Raw genomic sequence first — 20,843 nt, 5'->3', positions numbered from 1 at the left:
GAGCCTGTTTTGGCCTGATCCCTGTCTGTCTGTGAAGCTTTGTTCATGCAGATTTCCAGAGGGATAATCTTGTTTGTCTGTTACAGCAAAAACAACAGTCTGGTAGCCTTTTGCAGGCTCAATGTGGAGAAAGCTTTTGTGGACTACATGTGCCAGTCATTTGTTTCCTGGTGCCCGCGAGTCATTTGTTTCTCTGTCCTGTGTATGTTCCCATTTCAACCCCAAATATGTGTTTTTTTTTAGTGGTTTGCTTCGCTAGTTGACAGTGGTAAAAACGACATTTTGCATAGCACTCCACGAATTGAACCTTACACGAGAAAGAATATTTCCTAAAAATGTGCTGGTGTGCGAAAATTTTTGTATTGTGGTACTTCTGGTAGCGAGGAGCCCCGTGGCGCAGAGTGGTAAGCTGCAGTACTGCAGTCCAAGCTCTGCTCATGACCTGAGTTCGATCCCAACAGAAGTCGGTTTCAGGTAGCCGGCTCAAGGTCGACTCAGCCTTCCATCCTTCCGAGGTTGGTAAAATGAGTACCTAGCTTGCTGGGGGTAAAGGGAAGAAGACTGGGGAAGGCACTGGTAAATCACCCCACAAACAAAGTCTGCCTTGTAAACGTCTGGATGTGACATCACCCCATGGGTCAGGAATGACCCGGTGCTTGCACAGGGGACCTTTATTTCTGGTAACATGTAGAGTATTCAGTATTTGAAAATGAGGCGCTGTTGGTTTCTGTTAAGGCCATGCTTACCGTAACATTTTGTGACCACAGAATGGCTTTTCTGGAGCGGTTACAGTGGACGTCACGTATAAATGTTATTGCACTTTATTGATGTTATAAGCTGCTTTGAGGACTCCAGTCAGAAAGTGGGACACAAATTTTTAGCAATACTTGCAAAATACTGTTGAAATTGGGGAGGGGCTGTGACTCAGGGGTAGAGTATCTGCTTGGCATTCAGAAGGTCCCAGGTTCAATCCCCAGCATCTCTAGTTAAAGGGATTAGGCAGGTAGGTGATGTGAAAGATTCCTGCCTGAGACCCTGGAGAGCCGCTGCCGGTCTGAGTAGACAATACTGACTCTGATGGACCATGGTCTGATTCAGTATAAGGCAGTTCATGTGTTCATTTAGCATGTACAAGAATGATTTGGGCTGGGTGTGACATACATCCTAGATCTTTGCTCGCAGGGCAGAACTTGAACAAGCAAGATGATGGCTTCCCCTCAGTCTCTTTTTACTCTCTTTTTTTACATGTGTGCATTCCTGAACAACTAGGGGGGAAAAGCTCTCCAGTTGGAAATGTTTGTTAAGCGAGGCTCATCTGTTATAAAACACTTGTCGCATCCCCGTAGAAACAGGTTTGAAAGGGCCAGGGCTGGTTATCAACAGAACAGTGATGTTAACACTGTCAAAGAACAGAGGATTGCTTCCAGCAAACAGTTACTCTATAAAGAATGAATTAGAAAGTCGTTCAGTTATTGATTACACTTACATATTGCTGAACATCAGTGGAATTGACTTTTTTTGAAGTTTCTGAAGGATGAAATGGTATGTGTAGTGGTGAGCCAGTGTGGTGTAGTGGTTAAGAGCGGTGTAGTGGTTTGGAGCGGTGGACTCTGATCTGGAGAACCGGGTTTGATTCCCCACTCCTCCACACAAGCGGCGGAGACGAATCTGGTGAACCCGGTTGGTTTCCCCACTCCTCCACATGAAGCCAGCTGGGTGACCTTGGGCAAATCACAGTTCTCTTAGAGCTCCCTCAGCCCTGCCTACCTCACAGGGTGTCTGTTGTGGGGAGGGGAAGGCGATTGTAAGCCGGTTTGATTTTTCCTTAAGTGGTAGAGATAAGGGGTTACCGCATTATGTATTCCCAGCAATGTATGAAGAGTTTGAAAATGTTATTAAAAACATCGCTTTAAAAGGGTTTTTGGATACCATGGCTAAAAAATGGTTGGAAGACGTCTTCACAGCTAAAGGGGCCAAACAAAGTGTGAACAGTATTTTTTATAATTTTTTCAAACTCTTAATACATCTCTGGGAATACATAATGTGGTAACCCCCAAAGTCGGTGTATAAAAAACAATTCTTCATCATATGTGTGTGAATTATCTGCCATTTTGGGATATGACAGGAAGGAAAGGCCATTTCCAAGTTGCTGTTTTGTCACGTTTGGGTCAGCCCATCTGTGCGGCCCAGAGTTTTCGTCGGTCTGCCTCACAAACTACGATTAAAGCTAGCAGCCTTAGTCATACTGGAACTGGCTGGAAGAAGCCTTTGTTTCCGTAACAAGTGTTTTCTCCTTCGTAATGCCAAACCTTTATTTAAAAAGGTAGGGCTTGAATCTCTTTAGCAGGTGTCTGTGTGTTAAATTATAAACCTAGATTTCCGTGGCACGTTAAACTGGGATGATGTATTTGTTTTGGCGTGGAATGGAAGGATTTCAGAAACGTGCTCCTTTTGATTTTAGTCACTAGAGCAAGACCTGCACCTCTCCTTGAAGTTCCTGCTGATTTATAGGTGCACCTACACAGCAGGGTGCCCAAATTGCTGGGGGTAAAGTGTAGACGACTGGGAAAGGCAATGGCAAACCACCCCGTAAAACATAGTCTGCTTAGTAAATGTCGTGATGTGATGCCACTCCATGGGTCAGCGATGACCCCGTGTTTGCACAGGGGGACTACCTTTACCTACCCAACTGGGTATTTCCCATCTGTTAAGGATCACAGGGACCGAGAGATGTTTTGAACTGGTTTGAATTCTTTGACTATTGCATTTGCAAAGCATTGATTTATCAGCCTCTTATGTAACTCTTCTAATTTGGGGCAAACTTGGGAGATGAGTAAGCAAATGCTGGCTGAGGGTGTATGTCACATGAACACATGAAGCTGCCTTATACTCTTGGTCCATCAAAGTCAGTATTGTTTACTCAGGCTGGCAGTGACTCTCCAGGGTCTCAGGCAGAGGTCTTTCACATCACCTACCTTCCTGGTCCCTTTAACTGGAGATGCCGGGGGTTGAACCTGGGACCTTCTGCATGCCAAGCAGATGCTCTACCACTGAGCTACAGCCCCTCCCCAATGTCCAGCCACGCAATCTCAGGCACTTGACTTATAGAAATGAACACAAGTGAAGCTGTCTTATACTGGATCAGACCATGGGTCCATCAAGGTCCAGGATCTTGTTGATATCCATCAAGGAAACTGGGTCAAAATGATCCATAAATAGACCAGGCCGTGTATTGGGCCTTTCTTTTGGGGTGCCTGCGTTACAACTGACATCAAGATCAAGGCGTATTCTTGATATTTTATCAGCAAAAAACTTGGCAAAAGTATCACAGCTAATTTTCTCTTCCTGAGACAATAAAGGCTCTGATTTTGGCGTCAGCAATTGCTGAGCTACCTTGAACACATGAAGCTGTTTTTATACTGAATCAGACTCTTGGTCCATCAAAGTCAGTATTGTCTACTCAGATTGGCAGCAGCTCTCCAGGGTCTCAGGCAGAGGCCTTTCACATCACCTACTTGCCTAGTCCCTTTAACTGGAGATGCTGGGGATTGAACCTGGGACCTTCTGCATGCCAAGCAGATGCTCTACCATTGAGCCATGGCCTATCCCCATTCAGCTTCCTTATACTGAATCAGACCCTTGGTCCATCAAAGTCAGTATTGTCTGCTCATACCAGCAGCAGTATTGTCTACTCAGACCAGGATCTCAGGCAGAGGCCTTTCACATCTCCTACTTGCCTGGTCCCTTTAACTGGAAATGCCGGGGACTGAACCTGGGACCTTCTGCATGCCAAGCAGATGCTCTACCACTGAGCCACGGCCCCTCCCCTAATTACAATTAGGATGGCTGTGAACTAGCCGATGCTATAGTAGCAGAGCAGTCACTGCTGTTTCTTGTAACAGGCATCATTCTACACATCTGGCCTTCTTCAGGTCGCCCAGTTCGATGGCAAACTAGCGACTAAACACTTCCAAGCCGAGCAAGAGAAACAATACCGGGAAACAAAAACCTCTTGCCTGGTATTTCATTTGCTGGATCTACATCCTGTTGAACAGCGATGGAGGCTCAACCCATATTTTGATCGCCAGAATGCTTAACCGTGCAGGGCCTTGGTGGCTCTGCTCCTGGGAATATGGAGCCTCGTTCTGTTAAGGTGTGAACTTTGTTCATTACAAAAGAATAAGAACACAAGGAAAGCCGTGCCGGATCAGACCAAGGCCCATCAAGTCCAGCAGTCTGTTCCTCTGGGAAGCCCACAAACAAGACAACTGCAGCAGCACCATCCTGCCTGTGTTTCACAGCACCTAATATATTCGGCATGCTAGAAACAAGGCTGAATCTATGTTGGGAATTGTGGCTAGACTGCAGAGTGAGGCAGTTCCTCCAGTTAGCTTAAAATTGGAATGGTAGCTGCGTATTTTTGACCCCCCCCCCCCGGCTTCTTGTGTAGCCAGTCCATGTGGTGTTAAGACAGCAAAACAATCATGTAATTTTTCTGAGCTCAGGTATAGATTCTTGGCTGCCACAGTATTGTGCGTTGGCGCTTCTGGCTGTTCTCATGTGGGTCTACCTCTGAGCGCACATCTGGAATTCTCCAACATGACACGAAGCTTGCGAAGTGGGCGCCGATAGTTGCTAAGTGAGAGCCGTAACTGTTTGCTCCAAGCCGGGTTACCTTTTGTTTCGGTGTGGGTCAGGGTGCAGTGTGCCAAACGCCATCCTGTTGTTGATTTCAGTGCTTGGAAATAATGGAGCAACTTGTGTTTGTGTTTGGGCGGTGGAGTGTTACTGCTTTGCTTTTGGGGGTTGTTTGTTTTTTGCAGTCTCTTATTGCCTATGTTTGAGAAGGGTCTCTTGCCTTGATTACCATAGGTCCCTGTGGCTGTGCTCCGTTCCATTTCTGCTTAAACGTACGCTGCCAACTCTGTTCAGCGTTGCCTCAGGTGCCCTCGAGAAGGCAGATTTGTTCTTGCCTCGGCGAGGTTTTGGGCTTCCATAAAACGATCAAGCGAAAGACGACGTTTCTCTCCTCTGTGACCAGCCATGTTGGCAGCAATAGTAAAGAACAAGGGGTGTTTTTCTTTTTGGTTTTGGTTTTTTGGTCTCCCCTAAGTACTTTGTCCAAGTCTTGGCCCTTCAGACCCAGTAGCTGCTCATTTCACCTCATTTGATCATTTTTAGTTTCCCTCGGTGGTTGTGCAAGAATTTCGAAAGCGGCTGAGTCAGCTTTTGACTCGGAGCTTAATGGCTGGCAAGTTCTCTTAAAATCAGAGGTGACGCAGGACCTCACTGTGAATGGATATGATGTGAAATGATTGTCGGTTATCCGGTCTCAGAGGCTTAGCAAGAAAGGCAAGATAGTACAGTTCTTAAAAAGAAAAAAGAAAAATCTGATCTCAGCATTGAGATCAAGTGTATGCTTTACCCTTAGTGTGATAAGGCATGGCTGCAAACTGGATTGTAATCTAATTCCCATTTCTCTCATGTAGGGTCCTTGTTCTCTAGATCAGTTAATGTTTGTAATTGACCTTCAGTCCCAGGGAGAAAGAGGAGCCGTGGCTCTGCGGTAGAGCATCTGCTTGGCATGCAGAAGGTCCCAGGTTCAGTCCCTGGCACCTCCAGTTAAAGGGACCAGGCAGGTAGGTGATGTGAAAGACCCCTGCCTGAGACCCTGGAGAGCCTCTGCCCGTTTGAGTAGACAATACTGACTTTGATGGACCAGGGGTCTGATTCAGTATAAGGCAGCTTCATGAAGATAATAAATGATAATGTTGTTTGTTTGGGGGAAGCCGCTACACTCCTGTAGCGGCGCTTGCAATGGAGGGTTTTGCAGAGCATGACTTAACCAGGGTAACAGAGTACAGTTTAAGGCGTACCTAGGCAAACTGTTGGGCTCTCAAGGGTAGGGATAGTCAACGGGGTGGGGGCTTAATCTGCATCTTGATCCTAAGTGCCTTTTCTCTCCCTTCCCACTGCTTTCTTCCCCATCAGTGACATTTGAGCAGTAGAAATCTCTGAAGAAGTGAGCTGTGATTCACGAAAACTCACACCCTGCCAGAAATTTTGTTAGTCTTTAAGGTGCTACTGGACTCTTGCTCTTTTCCACTGGTACCGACAGACTAACCCAGTGAGATCTGGGTTAGTTACTGCTCTGGGTTTGAGCAGTAGCGACATTATTGCCTTGTGTACAAAAGACAGCAGCTAGCTGCATAAGTCAAGGTGCAGGGACCCTGGCATACTGGGGAAGAGGGGGTCCCAACTGATACAGCCAACAGCTAGGGTTGCCAACCTCCAGGTGCCACCTGGCAATCTCCTGTTATTTCAGTGGCTTTCCAGACAGCTGAGGTCAATTCCTCTGGAGAGAATGACTACTTTGGAGGGCAGAGTCTACGCCATTATACCCTGCTAAGGCCCCTCCCTTCCCCCATGCTCCGCCCCCAAAATCTCCAGGTATTTCCCAACCCAGAGCTGGCAACATTTGCAATAGCAGACGAGGCAGAAAAGGTCAAACGTTGTCCTCCAGGTCAGGGGCTGGCTTAAGAAGAAGAGTTGGTTTTTATATGCTGACTTTCTCTACCACTTAAGGCAGAATCAAACCGGCTTACAATCACCTTCCCTTCCCCACAACAGACACCCTGTGAGGTAGGTGGGGCTGAGAGAGCTGTGACTAGCCCAGGGTCACCCAGCTGGTTTCATGTGTAGGAGTGGAGAAACCAACCCAGTTCCCCAGATTAGCGTCCGCCGCTCATGTGGAGGAGAGGGGAATCAAACGCAGTTCTCCACCGCTCTTAACCACTACACCATTCTCTTAATAGCCAGATTGGGTAGGCATAGATGGTGAGTGTGTGTGTGTGTGGGGGGGAGATGTCAATCTAAGTAACATAGTTTTGCCATGAAGCGAAGGGGCATGTTGACTGTCAATCCTGTCAATTCTCAATGTTGACAGTCATCTAATCTTAGAAGTATCCCATAACATACGGTTGAAAGAGAAAGAGAACTTGCGTCTCGGACAATCTTCCAGTGCACCTGATGGGAAAGTTGTGTTACCTTACGAAGCTGGGACAGCGGTTTCTGGAAGTTTAATCCTTATCATCCCAAAATAATCTTGCGCGCATCACAATGCTTGTTTGGTCGTATAAAAGGTCCTGGTCTTCGCAGTATGGAAAGTGTGAAATGTGGACACTTGTGTGTGTGTACCGGCAGAACTGTGTTCCCGACCATGTGAAAGTGAGCAATTTAAAGTAGTGCTTTGGAACTCCCTGCCCCAGGATGGGGTGAAGGCTGCCAGCTTGGAAGGCTTTCAGAGGGGAGTGGACATGGAGGAGAGGGCTATCCATGGCTACCAGTCAAAATGGATACTAGTCATGATGCATACCTATTCTCTCCAGAATCAGAGGAGCAGGCCTATTCTATTAGGTGCCGTGGGACGCAGGCAGGATAATGTTGCTGCTGTCGTCTTGCTTGTGGGCTTCCAAGTTGGCCACTGTGTGAACAGACTGCTAGACTTGATGGGCCTTGGTCTGATCCAGCAGGGCTTTTCTTATGTTCTTATGAGCATGCCTATTCTATTAGGTGCCGTGGGACGCGGGCAGGATAATGTTGCTGCTGCAGTCTTGTATGTGGGCTTCCTAGAGGCACCTGGTTGGCCACTGCGTGAACAGACTGCTGGACTTGATGGACCTTGGTCTGATCCAGCAGGGCTTTCCTTATGTTCCTATGACAGCCATTCAGCCGTTCACCGTGCACAGGCCGGAAGAGTCCATTTCAGCCGTAGCCCCTGCCCTTACGTGTTTCCTGAAGACTTCTAAATATAATCGAGGCTGCATTTTGCAAAAAAAATAAACAAACAAGAGCCAGTGTACGCTTATAGCAGCTCCTGTGAAGTGTCAGATAGCATCTAGCTCTCTAATAATAGGCTGACCTCATTCTTCACACATATGTTTTGGAAGGTTGCTTCACCTTTCTTGGCTAAGTGTCGTCAGGCGCTTCTCGATGAGCGTATAATTACTGCATCCAAGGTCCCAAACCGCAGCTCCCTTTGTCTAGCTCTCCTGCAAAAAGGTGTCTGATCTCTTGTCTCTCTGCCTGTGCCTTTCGACACCAGATTTCCTCCTCTCGGGGCCCCCTGCTAAAGACCTGTGCGCTGTCCCTTTAAGGAACCAGCCTGCTCAGGGTGTCTTTAACCTGCTCAACCGAACCTGCTAGCCAGGAAAAAGTTCTTTAAATAATGGATATTAGCCTTTGCCAATTAGGATGACAAGCTGCGCAAACAGGGTGGAGTTTCCCCGGCTCGGCCAGTCGCCGCTCAGGGGGCGGGGCCTAATGTTCAGGGTAGGTTGCGCTAAAGTACAGCTCCCAGTGAAGTTAATCTGGGGTGAAGCAAACAGAAAAATTGTGCAGATTTTGTTGGTAGGATTTTTTTGTTGTTGTTGTCGTCGCTCTTCTTGTGTTTGTGTGTTTTGCACTTTTGACTCTTAAGGCAGCTGTGTCTCTTGTAGCTTTGGCCATTGTTGGGTTTTTTTTTTTTTTTCTTGGTGGCGCTTGGCAGGATATTAAAATTTATGCAGGGAAGCAGAACAAAAGGGATCTTTGGACAGGAAATAAGGTGTCGAGAGACAAAACTTGACTTGAGTTTATGGTTTGTTTTTTCATGAGCCTCCAGTTAAAGTTTCCTTTTTTTTTTTTTAATTCTGAAAAGTGGATTCTCTGCTCGTAGGTCTTTTTTGTTTTTGTATGACGCTGCTGTCTCCTAAATCTCCTTGATCTCCCTTTAACCTCTTAACTTCACTGCTTCTGATGGGGTGGGGGAGGCAATTGCTAGGTTGTATAGCGATAGCATCTGCTGTTATCTCTTTGGTTTGGATTTAAATTGTGTTTTCAGGATTGTATTTGTACAGATGTCGAACCCAGAAAAGTATGTCTGTTTCTAAGTCATTGGGGAATCCTGTGTAAATCTTTTGCATTTGTGGTGGGGGCTAGGAAAATGCAGACATTCAGAGTGTGTTCTTTCCCCTTAATTCGGATTTATCCGAACGAGATTTGTACCAGAAAAAAGATAGGATAGTTTCAGCAACTCCCTGACATACAAATGGAATTTCCTGCGGGAGTTGGTAGATACTGCCTCCAAACAAATCGCAAAAACAGTCTGTAGGGTGTGTGTATTTTCTGCATCTCAATTATGTTTTTGCTTCATCGGTTGGTTCTGACTAGGAAGTGGAGGTTTATACCTGTGTCTAGGTCACTCAGAGATGACTGGCTCTCTGGACGTGGATTAATGCTGCGTGTTTGGTATTCCGGAGACAACAAGGTATTTGTGCCTACTTGGGTGAGCTGCTGTCAGTCGGGCAAAGATTAGCCACATGTGAGACTCTCGATTAATGAAAAAAGTGCACATGAAATTGTTAATTAGTTTAAAGCTTGTATCCAAAGCGATCCCCCCATGTCTTCGGAGAGCCGAAAGCCATTCTCATAGACTGTTTGGGGCAGATCTGCTAATCTGGGGATCAGCATCTGGGGAAACACATTTTTGGCCCTTCACTGGCAGTCCCAAGGGAAGGAGACTGTAAGGGAGTAGTAATTATTGCAGACCACTTGGGTGGGGGATACAATAGCATTCTGGCCTAGCGTTCCCTACTCTCAGAGCGGCCCTTGTGTAACGCTGTTGACTCGAGGAATTTATTTCGTTAGACTGATAACACCTTCATCCTTCAAACAAAAAAACCTCACAAAAGTCAGATGGGTTTTTTCCTTGCCACTTCTCACAACTGCTGAGATATCACTGTACAGGGATCCTATTTCAGGGCATCCTATCTGGAAAAGCAACTCTGCCCTAAAAAAATAAACAACACTGGTTTCCTGGCATGGACTGGAGGACGTCACTTGGAGAGATGGCGAGCATTCTTGTCTTGATTCGAAGCTCTAGAAAAGCTGGCAGAACTCTGCCATTCCTTCTGGTTCCCAACCAGGGGTCCATGGACCCCCAGGGGTCCACGAGAACTAAATTAAGGTCCGCGAAACAAAGTTATAAACCCATAATAAATTAATATTTTCAATTAAAAGTTCTCTATTATAAAATATATATATTCAAATATTATTCTAAGTTTAATGTTTAACTAACAGTTATGATTAAAGTTTATTTTCAAATTCTCAGAATTTTTATTTTGAACCTTGGGGTCCCTGCACTGAACAAAAAAGTCCTAGTGGTCCCTGGTCAAAAAAAGGTTGGGAACCACTGCTTCATACCAATTGACAGCCCCAGAGGTTGGTGCTGCAAAAACCCTTGGCTTCTCACGTAATCTTCCTTCAGATCTCAGGAGAGCACTTCTGTTTTGATCTTTGCGTGCACTGCTTCTGAGGGGCGGATTTTACTCCGGCTCATGTAAAAGTTGTGAATCTTAAGTCCTGATTGGGGGCGAAGGGTTTGCACAGTGCTGTTTTTCTCAGCAGTTAGATACTCAGGGAGACTCAGGTTCAACTCCATTCTCCACGCTTGTTAGATGATCTTGGATTAAGTAACAGCGTCTGGGCCTAATCTACCTCGCAGGGTTATTGCGAAGATAAGTAGGATGCTGTGTGTTTCACCTTGAATTTGGAAGAAGGACAGGGCAATAACGTGGTCATATAGTTCTCATGAACAGTAGACGAGGTGACGGGTTTATCCTTAGGCTGTACATCCCAATCAGCCGGTAAAGGCTGTCACACAATTTAGCATTCCCGCCCTTTAAAAAATGAGACGTCCAGGAAAGAGGTTTCATCCTGACAAATGTGAACGAACAAGGAAGAGGGTGCAGAATGGGTTGGTGAGCGCAAAGAGAGTTTTCCTGTGATCAGTCTTCTGCCCAACAATACCATTCCGTCGTACTTTCTTTTTCAAGGTCTGTTTGCAAAAGAGGCTGTGTAAATATTCTAAATAACTCAATATATTCGGAGTTGGCCAGCACCTGCTCATTTCTTTTATGTGATCTGCCACTGAAAGTAGTACAAAGGGCTGGCGGAAGCTATACTTCAATCCTGTTGTCTATCATGCTCCTCATTCCACTTCCTGTTTTCTAGAGGTAAAAGTTAATACCTTATAAAAAGTAATTGCCCTCAATGATAACTGTGGACAGGTCTCTTCCCCTTCATTATTGGAGCCCCTTTCCTTTAAAAAAATTGAGATGAATTTTGCTAATTCTATGTAAAACCTGGTTGGTTAATAACGTAAGGAGTTGGTAGAATTTTTGGTTTCTTGGCCAGCTAAGGTTTTGTATTCCCACCCCTACATAAAATTATTGGTACTACTGCAGAAGTTACTTTTTGCATTCAGTATTGTGCGTGTGTGTAAAGTGCCTTCAAGTCTTGTGGGAAAGTATTTATTTATCAAATTTGTCCTCTACCTTTCTTCCGCATGAGAACCACCACAGTTAAAACACGTGTTATCAAAACATCGTCAAAAACCCCCGATTGAAACCCAACCTGAAATACATATTCTTAAAACACAGGAAAACCATAAGTAAAACATGGGGGTGGAAAGATCAGATGAAACAAACAAAAAGTCTTAACTGCTGGTGGGAGACAGTGACAGAAGGGGGATGGATAGATATCTCCGAGGAGAGAATTTCATAGTTTTGGTGCCAGGATCGACGAGGCCCTGTTTTCGGTTGCCACCCGCTTAATCTCAGAAGGCAGGGGGGCACTCACGGCTTCGGGAGATGACTGTAGCAGTTGTGTGTGTATGGCAGTAGCTGGTCCATCAGGTGCGCTGGTCCCAAGCTATATAGGGCTTTAAATGTGAACACCAGCACCTTGAATACTCAGCTCACAGTCCCTAAAGAAAGAAGTATGAGTGTCATAACGTGGCAACCTCAAGTTCAGTACTGGGGCAAAGTTCTGTGCAGAAATTCTGGAAACGGGTCCAGAGGAGGGCAACAAAGATGGTGAGGGGTCTGGAGACCAAGTCCTATGAGGAAAGGTTGGGGGAGCTGGGGGTGTTGAGCCTGAAGAGGAGAAGACTGAGAGGGGATATAATAACCATCTTCAAGTACTTGAAGGGGTGTCATATAGAGGATGGTGCCAAGTTGTTTTCTGTTGCTCCAGAAGGTCGGACCAGAACCAACAGGTTGAAATTAAATCAAAAGAGTTTCCGTCTAGACATTAGGAAGAATTTTCTAACAGTGAGAGCGGTTCCTCAGTGGAACAGGCTTCCTCGGGAGGTGGTGAGCGCTCCTTCCCTGGAGGTTTCTAAGAAGAGGCTAGATGGCCATCTGTCAGCAATGCTGATTCTATGACCTTAGGCAGATGATGAGAGGGAGAAGGCACCTTGGCCATCTTCTGGGCATGGGTCACTGGGGGTGTTGGGGGGAGGTAGTTGTGAATTTCCTGCATTGTGCAGGGGGTTGGACTAGATGACCCTGGTGGTCCCAACTCTGTGATTCTATGAAAGGTGCCCGCTTCCCTCCCTAAAGCCAGGCATGTGCTCAAAGTCACGATTGCCTGGATAACTTGCATACTGCAAGAAACGATTTTGGCCCTGTCTGGGAGTTAGGTGCCTGCCCAAAAACATATACATTCTGCCCAAGGACACCCTAGCTGTATATGTCAAATGTATAAAAGTAAGGAAACTCGCATGTATTTTGCCGAGTTCTGAAATGGTGGGTAGGACTGTAGATTGCAGTGGCTTTGTTAGTTATCTGGGCTGCCAGATTTAAGCTTCAGGTCCTGGCTGTGAAATTAAGATAATCATAATCAACTTTCTGGGACATCAGAATACATGAGAGAAGGATTGTGGAATAATCTGTATACTAAGGCTGCATTCAGTTCTCTCTTTGCCTGAGACAGGCACAAATGTAACTTGTAATGATTTTCATAGAATCGTAGAGTTGGAAGGGACCTCCAGGGGCATCTAGTCCAACCCCCTGCACAATGCAGGAAATTCACAACTACCTGCCCCCCAACACCCCCATCCATGCCCGGAAGATGGCAACAAAAACCTTCCAGGATCCCTGGCCAAACTGGCCTGGAGGGAAATTGCTTCCTGACCCCAAAGTGGGGATCGACATTTCCCTGGGCATGTAAGAATGCTTCCTGGATTGGGAGGACTCAAACCCAGCTCCCATTTTCCGTGAGATCCGAATGCTGGATATTATTTTTTGACCACTACGAAGCTAGTTGGCAGTTCAAAATCCCTCCTGGGGTAAGGAAACAATTTGCCCAGCTTGCCTGATTTTGGAGTTGGATTTGAGACTTCCCGAACCAGGAGGTCTTCATTTGAGCTCTGTCTTGAAGGCAGGCAGGAGGGGAGCACATGGGAGTGTGGATGTGGCCAGTAAGTAAACTGAGTGTGCTGACTTTTGTTAAAGTTTCAAATAACTTGGAATAATGATCAGAAGGAATTTTGCCTATGTATGGAGGTTGGGAAAACTTCTCGTGAGCAAGGGACATGGCATAACGCCATACTGTGGTGTCTCATCTTTTTATCTTTTGTAAACAGTGCCAAGATGCGTCTGGCTTCTATGCCTCTGCCATGTGCTGTTCTCATATTGCCCTGCTGGATCCATGAGGGCTAGAAACGTTTAAGGAAAATCTCACCTTGCGATTGCTGCATTTGGATAGCAACATTTTTTTTTTATTGGGGGGTGGGATCATGTATCCCTGCCCTGCCTTGGATATCCCCAGGCTAGCCTGATCTCATCAGATCTCAGAAGCTAGGCAGGGTCGGCCCTGGTTAGTATTTGGATGGGTGACCTCCAAGGAATACCAGGGTCGTGACGCAGAGGAAGGCCATGGCAAACCGTCTCTTGCCTTGAAAGCTGTACAGGGGGGCACCATAAGTCAGCTGTTATTTGACGGCACATGCACGCGCGCACACACACACACACACATCCCTAATTAAGGCAGCAATGGTTTTGGCCTGGATCTTTAACAGGAAAAATAAATTGTTCCATGCAGGACCAGTAAGGAAAATAACCATAACTGTGCTCAGATTTTTACTGTGATAAGGTTGTTTTCAGTAGTGTCAAATTATTTTTTAAAAACAGGTTAAAGGTATGCCTATTCCAGACCTGTTGAAAAGCATGCATCTAAGATTGCTATTGCCCAAAAAAGGTCTCTTTTCTATATGAACAGGTTTACTTGCTGCTTGTTCTACAGAGAGCCAGCGTGGTGTAGTGGTTAAGAGCTCTGGAGAACCGGGTTTGATTCCCCATTCCTCCACATGAGCTGGGGGGGCTAATCTGGTGAATTGGGTTTGTTTCCCTGCTCCTACACACGAAGCCAGCTGGGTGACCTTGGGCTAGTCACAGCTCTCTCAGTCCCACCTACCTCAGAAGGGAGTCTGTTGTGGGGAGGGGAAGGTGATTGAAAGCCGGTTTGAGTCTCCCTTAAGTGGTAGGGAAAGTCGGCATGTAAAAACCGACTCTTCTCCTTCTATAGTGATCTGCAGGGTTTCAGACCTTGCTTGCCGAGTTATTCCTGAATTTCTAAAAGTTTAAAAATGCAGACACAAAGGTCTTTATGACTTAATGTATTGCACAGAAGCAAACTCGTACGCCTTCCTCTGACACTCCCTTTAGTTTCTCCTTCAGGGCACTTTGTTCAGGCTCCGTGTCCACGAACCATTGGAGTCCTGAACTTTGCTTTCTAGTCAAAGTGTAGAAACTGGAACCTTCAGTGTGGCTAGGAGAAGGGACGGCCGCTTCTTGGAGTGTGCCGATTCTCTTAGAGTAGTCAAGCCAAACAAAAAAGAGTTTGCTTGCTCCTGCAAGGCTGTGTTTGGACAGTTTAAAAGAGTGATTGTCAAGCTCTACGTTGAGTGGTTGTCAAGCTCTACATTGGGGTCGTGATGAGTTGAGCTTGCCTCAAAAAACAGAGCTGACTTAGTGGATATATCCACTGAACCTTTTGGAAGTTGGGAAGTCTCCCCCACCCCCAAAGAGATTATTGATGTATTAGTGGGCAGTGAAGTCATCCCAAGGGGAGGTAGCATACACTAGTATTCTCTAATGGGCAACTATTCTGCAGAGAAACCTAGAAAATACCCAGTGGCCAGAAAATGAAGTTATGGATCTGGATCTGGAGTGATTCTGCAAAGAAGCAAGTGGGGTGCTGACATGAAGAAGGAGAAGAGTTGGTTTTTATATGCCAACTTTACCACTTAAGGGAGACTCAAACCGGCTTACTATCCCCTTCCCCTCCCCACAACAGACACCCTGTGAGCTAGGTGGGGCTGAGAGAGCTCTACGAGAGCTGTGACTAGCCCAAGGTCACCCAGCTGGCTTAGTGTGGAGGAGTGGGGAAACAAATCCAGTTCACCAGATTAGCGTCCGCTGCTCCTGTGGAGGACTGGGGAATCAAACCCGGTTCTCCAGATCAGAGTCCACTCCTCCAAACCACCACTGTTAAGCACTACAGCACGCTGAGATGTAATATTAACTGGGCTGTCCTGTAGGAGGAAGATGGATGTATGGCCATTGTTCGGATGCATGCTTCCAATGTTAATTAAAAAAACAACACCACACAACATGCTGATATCTTGGGTATAAAAAAAAACCCCTTAGGACCTGTGTGTGCGTGCCGTCAAGTGGCAGCTGACTTATGGCAACCCAGTAGGGTTTTCAAGGCAAGAGACATTCAGAGGTGGTTAGCCATTGCCTGCCTCTGCATCACAACCCTAGTATTCCTTGGAGGTCTCCCATCCAAATACTAACCAGGGCCATCCTGGCTTAGCTTCTGAGATCTGACAAGATCAGGCTAGCCTGGGGCTATTCAGGTCAGGACCTACTGGTTTTAAAATTAGTTCTGGGTCCTTTCTGATGTTTTAGCTTACAACTGGGTATTTCCACGCACCTGAACATTATTACATATGGTACAGTCCTTTCTAGACTATACAGTGTTAGGCTGTATAGCCAGTGTGGTGTAGTGGTTAAGAGTGGTGGTTTGGAGCAGTGGAGTCTGATCTGGAGAACCGGGTTTGATTCCCCGCTCCTCCACATGAGCAGTGGAGGCTAACCTGGGGAACTGGATTTGTTTCCCCACATCGTACACATGAAGCCAGCTGGGTGACCTTGGGCAAGTTACAGCTCTTTTAGAGCTCTCTCAGCCCCACCCACCTCACAGGGTGTCTGTTGTGGGAGGGGAAGAGAAGGTGATTGTAAGCCAGTTTGAGTCTCCCTTAAGCGGTAGAGAAAGTCAGCATATAAAAATCAACCTTCTTCTTCTGTGTGAATGTGTGTGTTAAGTGCCGTCAAGTCGCTTCCGACTCATGGCGACCCTATGAATGAAAGTCCTCCAAAATGTCCTATCTTTGACAGCCTTGCTCAGATCTTGCAAATTGAGGGCTGTGGCTTCCTTTATTGAGGCCATCCATCTCTTGTTGGGTCTTCCTCTTTTCCTGCTGCCCTCAACTTTTCCTAGCATGACTGTCTTTTCCAGTGACTCTTGTCTTCTCATGATGTGACCAAAATACGATAGCCTCAGTTTAGTCATTTTAGCTTCTAGGGTCATTTTACCTTCTTCTTCTAGATGGGGCTTAAGTTATTGTATGTCCCCCCCCCAGTTTTTGTGTCTTAAAAAAAAATCCTGGTTTGCGGTAAGATGTTAGAAGAGAATTTTAAGGTAGCTCAGGAGGAATTGTATCACATGTTAAGCTCTTCCCACTCAGTGTGAATCAGGGATATTTTGAGGCCTGATTAAATAGGGTCAGGTAACCAGCGTGGGAACCACCACCCTGTGACAATTATTTTTGTTACAACAGGTGACTTATTACTTGGCTAATAATGATCAGTTCCATAGCGGTTGGAAACGGAGGCATAGGGCTTGACAAAGTGCTGGGATTGTGATACCTGAATAGTCACGTTGGCATTCAGAGCCAGGTTTCATTGAATGTATTTATTGAATTTATTATTGATTGAATTTATGCCCAGCCCTCCCCGGCCAGTGCGGGCTCAGGGCGGCTTCCAACAAAAAAATATACAACTATAAACACTTCAATTAAAACCTATAGCATCAAGTCATTTTTTATTCAGAACTCAGTAAGGCCTGAAAAAATTGTCCAGAGTACATCACAAGTCGATAATCGGATTGCCTGCGTGGGCAGGGCATGAGGGGAAGGGTGTGTGTTTTGGATCCGACTTTTTTCGAACAAAGGAAACGCGTTGCCTATTATCTTTCTAACAGTACAAAATACTGGCTGGGATCCTGGGGTCGGTTTTCACTAAGGAAAGGGGAGCGGTTTTGGCCAGTTTAGCTGCTCCTGCTGCAAGCCTCCAACTCCCTTTTTTTTTTCATTCTTTTTATTCATATTTAGAACAGAAAAAAGAATGGGGTAAATGTACACAATACATACAGTAGTTGATAACTCCCTTTAATGCTATCCATGAGCCTGTTCAGCCGCTTACAAGGACAGAAAGGAAAACACACAGACACATGTGATCAGTTCTTTATTATTACAGTCCACGACCAGAAGGTATATAAAGGAAAGACACATGTGATTAATGCAAGCTTTTGTATAAGTCAGTGTCAGCTAGCGGTAGAATGAGATGTTAAGGCTTTATCTTGACTAGCTTCTCTGTCAAATAATGTAGGCCCCTTTATACGCTGCTACTTGTAGAAAAGGTACTTTGTTTTGTTTATTACTATGGCTCTTTTAGGTTGCTCTTGGACAAGTACAATTGTAAGGCTGGGTTGGTAACTGGCTTATCATTTAACGCTCAATGCTGGAGATCTGTCTTTGAAGAAGTGATTTGAGGTTCTCACATCCTATATTCAAAGTTTAACCGAGGGCCAAATTAGGCACTGGCTTAGATCCTGGGGTCAGCTTTAACTGAGGAGAGGGAAGTGGGGTTTTGTTTCCAATTTCTCTGCTCCCTGGAGTGCAATTTTGTAGATTCATAGAGTTGGAAGGGACCACCAGGGTCATCTAGTCCAACCCCCTGCTCAGTGCAGGAAATTCACAACTACTTCCCCCCTCACCCCCAGTGACTCCTACTCCAACCCCCTGCACAATGCAGGAAATTCACAACTACCTCGCCCCCCCCCCCACACCCCTATTGACCACTACTCCATGCCCAAAAGATGGCAACAAAAACCCTCCAGAATCCTTGGCCAATCTGGCCTGGAGGAAAATTGCTTCCTGACCCCAAAGTGGTGATGGGCATTTCCCTGGACACGTAAGAAATTTCTAGGGGTTCTCTGTCTCCAGGATCAGGGTTTCAGGGAGCATTTGAGATGGGAAGGGAAGTAAGGGTGTCCCATTCCACTGAGGGAAATGCCTTCAGTTAGCGGAGATTTACCACAGGATCCAAGTTATTACAGAGGGCATGCATTGGAAATCAAGACCAGCATCCCTACAGAGTGTGCATCAAGACCATGACACAGAGATGTTGTGTTGGCAACTACTCCATATCTGCCATAACTTACAGTTCGGCCTGTAAGCTAAAGCTACTAACTGAATTGAAGGCCAGCTGGCTACCCTTTAATCCGCATCGAGTTAATAATTTTGCAACAGGAAATGGGAGGTGATGGAAATGCTAAATTTGCGTAGATGGACTTCTGTGGCCTTCAGATTATTTTTGAAGAAGAATTTTCTAATCTGAAGAAGAATTTTCTAACAGTTAGAGCGGTTCCTCAGTGGAACAGGCTTCCTCGGGAGGTGGTGAGCTCTCCTTCCCTGGAGGTTTTTAAGAAGAGGCTAGATGGCCATCTGTCAGCAATGCTGATTCTATGACCTCAGGCAGATCATGAGAGGGAGAAGGCACCTTGTCCATCTTCTGGGCATGAAGTGTGGGGGTGTGAGGGGGCGGAGGTGGTTCGGAGTTTCCTGCATTGTGCAGGGGGTTGGACTAGATGACCCTGGTGGTCCCTTCCAACTCTATGATTCTATTCTAATTAGGCTCAAAATTTGGGTCCTGTGTGAAACTGACATCTCACAAATATTGGTAAGCTTCACCCTTATTTTGGCACTCTCAAAGGCTTTGGGGCAGAAGACGGCAGCGGATTCTCAAGTTTACTCGAGCAGAGTCATTCTGAAGTGGTGATGCTCCCCGCTTGAACCTCTTGCCACCCTCTGGAAACCTCTTTTCCTCCCAGCTGGAAACCCCAAGTTGGCGGTTTCAGCTCGGGACTGACACGAGACACAATCGCCTCCCCCGTGTGAAACTGGGGTGCTTTGTGGGTGGCTCAAGGACCTCACCACCTCTGAGGTCAACCAACATAGGCATCTCCCTTAACAAATTGCTCCTCTCGATCTGAAGGAGTCGTGTTGAGCCGGCTCATGAGTGACCTCTTAAACAGCAGCTCACTTTGCACGTTTTGCCACGCTTCAGAATCTCAGGTGCATTGGAAAGCTAAATTTTGTATCCGTTAAAATTTTTTAATTAAAATTATTGTTAACAAAATTACATCCAGGAGATAAACAAAAGGAAAAGGAAAGAAAGGAAAAAATAAAAATGCAAACACAGAGAAAAAAATACTTCCGTTTTCGTTTGTTTCGAATATAAATCTAGTGAAGAAGAAGAGTTGGTTTTTATATGCCGACTTTCTCTACCATGTAAAGGAGACTCAATCCGGTTTACAATCCCCTTCCCTTCCCCTTCCCACAACAGACACCCTGTGAGGTAGGTGGGGCCTGTTCTCTAGCTACATATACAAAATTATTTTTCAAATTACTCTTACAACTAAAAATCAAACTTTTCTCTCTCATTCCTACGTTCTTATTTCTCTAACCTTCAAACCCAGAAACCGTCGATTCATTTTTGTCCGTATTACGCAAAAAAAGTCAATAAAGGCTTTCCAAATTTCTACAAACTTAGATAACTTATTTCCTCTAATCAGAGCGGTCAGTTTGACCATTCCCGCTAATCCACTCCTACGGACAACAGGATACAAAATTTAGCTTTTTTTTTAATTTAGGAAAGCTAACTTTTGTATCCTGTTCTCCGTAGGAGTGGATTCTCTCTGCCTCTTTGCTGACGTGGCTTCCCTCACCCTTCAGATCATGACTAATTTGACGTGACACAGAATTTTGTGTAACGTGACCTCTGTATGCCTCATCATAGATTCTGTGTCAACAGGTTCTTACTCTAGATCTGCTGATTACCTAATTCAGTCTCCCCCCCCCCCCGTGCACCACCCTTACCTATCATTGAGGAGTATTTTTGTCTGTCTCTCAGCTCCGTAGAATTGCCGGTCGTTCCTCTTGCAGTTAAGTATCGGCTGAACCCAGTTAATCAGATGGTTTGGCTCATAGTAAAACAATGTTGACGATGTGAAGTGTTCAAAGCACTCCACAACGGCCTTGCCAGGTAGGTCACTACTATCCCTCCTGTTGCAAATTGTGGGGTGGGGCCTGTTTGAGAGTTGAACTGCGGCCTTCTGGCTCATACTCTTAACCCAGGGGTGGGGAACCCTTTTCCCGCCAAGGGCCATTTGGATATTTATAACATCATTCGCGGGCCATACAAAATTATCAGCTTAAAAATTAGCTGACCAAGCCCCAAGCAGGCAGCTGCCCCAGATGACCACCCCCCCACGTGCAGCAGGCAGGCATCCAACCAGTGGCGCACTCACCCACCTTGTGGCACAGGATGGTCTGTTGCACCAGTCGGACGTAGCCGTCCAGCCACACGCCAGAGTTGCTCCTACTCTGCATGGTCAGGGCCGGATTCTACAGCCGGCTCCTGCTACCTCCGCCTGCAGGGATGAAATGAGGACACACTGGCTAAGAACTTGCACCCCCCCTCCATGGATTCTGGTCCTGCCCCCTTTAACCCCTCCATTGTCGCCACTTCCGCCCCCAGCCCTCTTTTAGTACAGAGGGAATATGTTTCTCCACGGCCCGGGTGGGAAAAGGTTAACACAGTTTGGTTCTT

At 46.1% G+C, this 20,843-nt stretch overlaps 1 protein-coding gene across 1 annotated transcript in view; it reads left to right on the top strand.

Moving 5' to 3' along the window:
- The first annotated feature begins 8,353 nt into the window (after positions 1-8,353).
- Positions 8,354-20,843, top strand: part of ZFAND6 (zinc finger AN1-type containing 6) — a 50,721-nt gene continuing 38,231 nt past the window's right edge. Inside the window, exon 1 of the mRNA XM_056865844.1 lies at positions 8,354-8,409. The gene's annotated coding sequence lies outside the window, so the exon portion shown is untranslated. The remainder of the gene's footprint in view (positions 8,410-20,843) is intronic.

This window comes from Euleptes europaea, chromosome 20 (assembly GCF_029931775.1).
Source record: "Euleptes europaea isolate rEulEur1 chromosome 20, rEulEur1.hap1, whole genome shotgun sequence".
NCBI classification, from domain to species: Eukaryota; Metazoa; Chordata; class Lepidosauria; order Squamata; family Sphaerodactylidae; genus Euleptes; species Euleptes europaea.
This window is presented reverse-complemented; position numbering and strand designations above follow the sequence as displayed.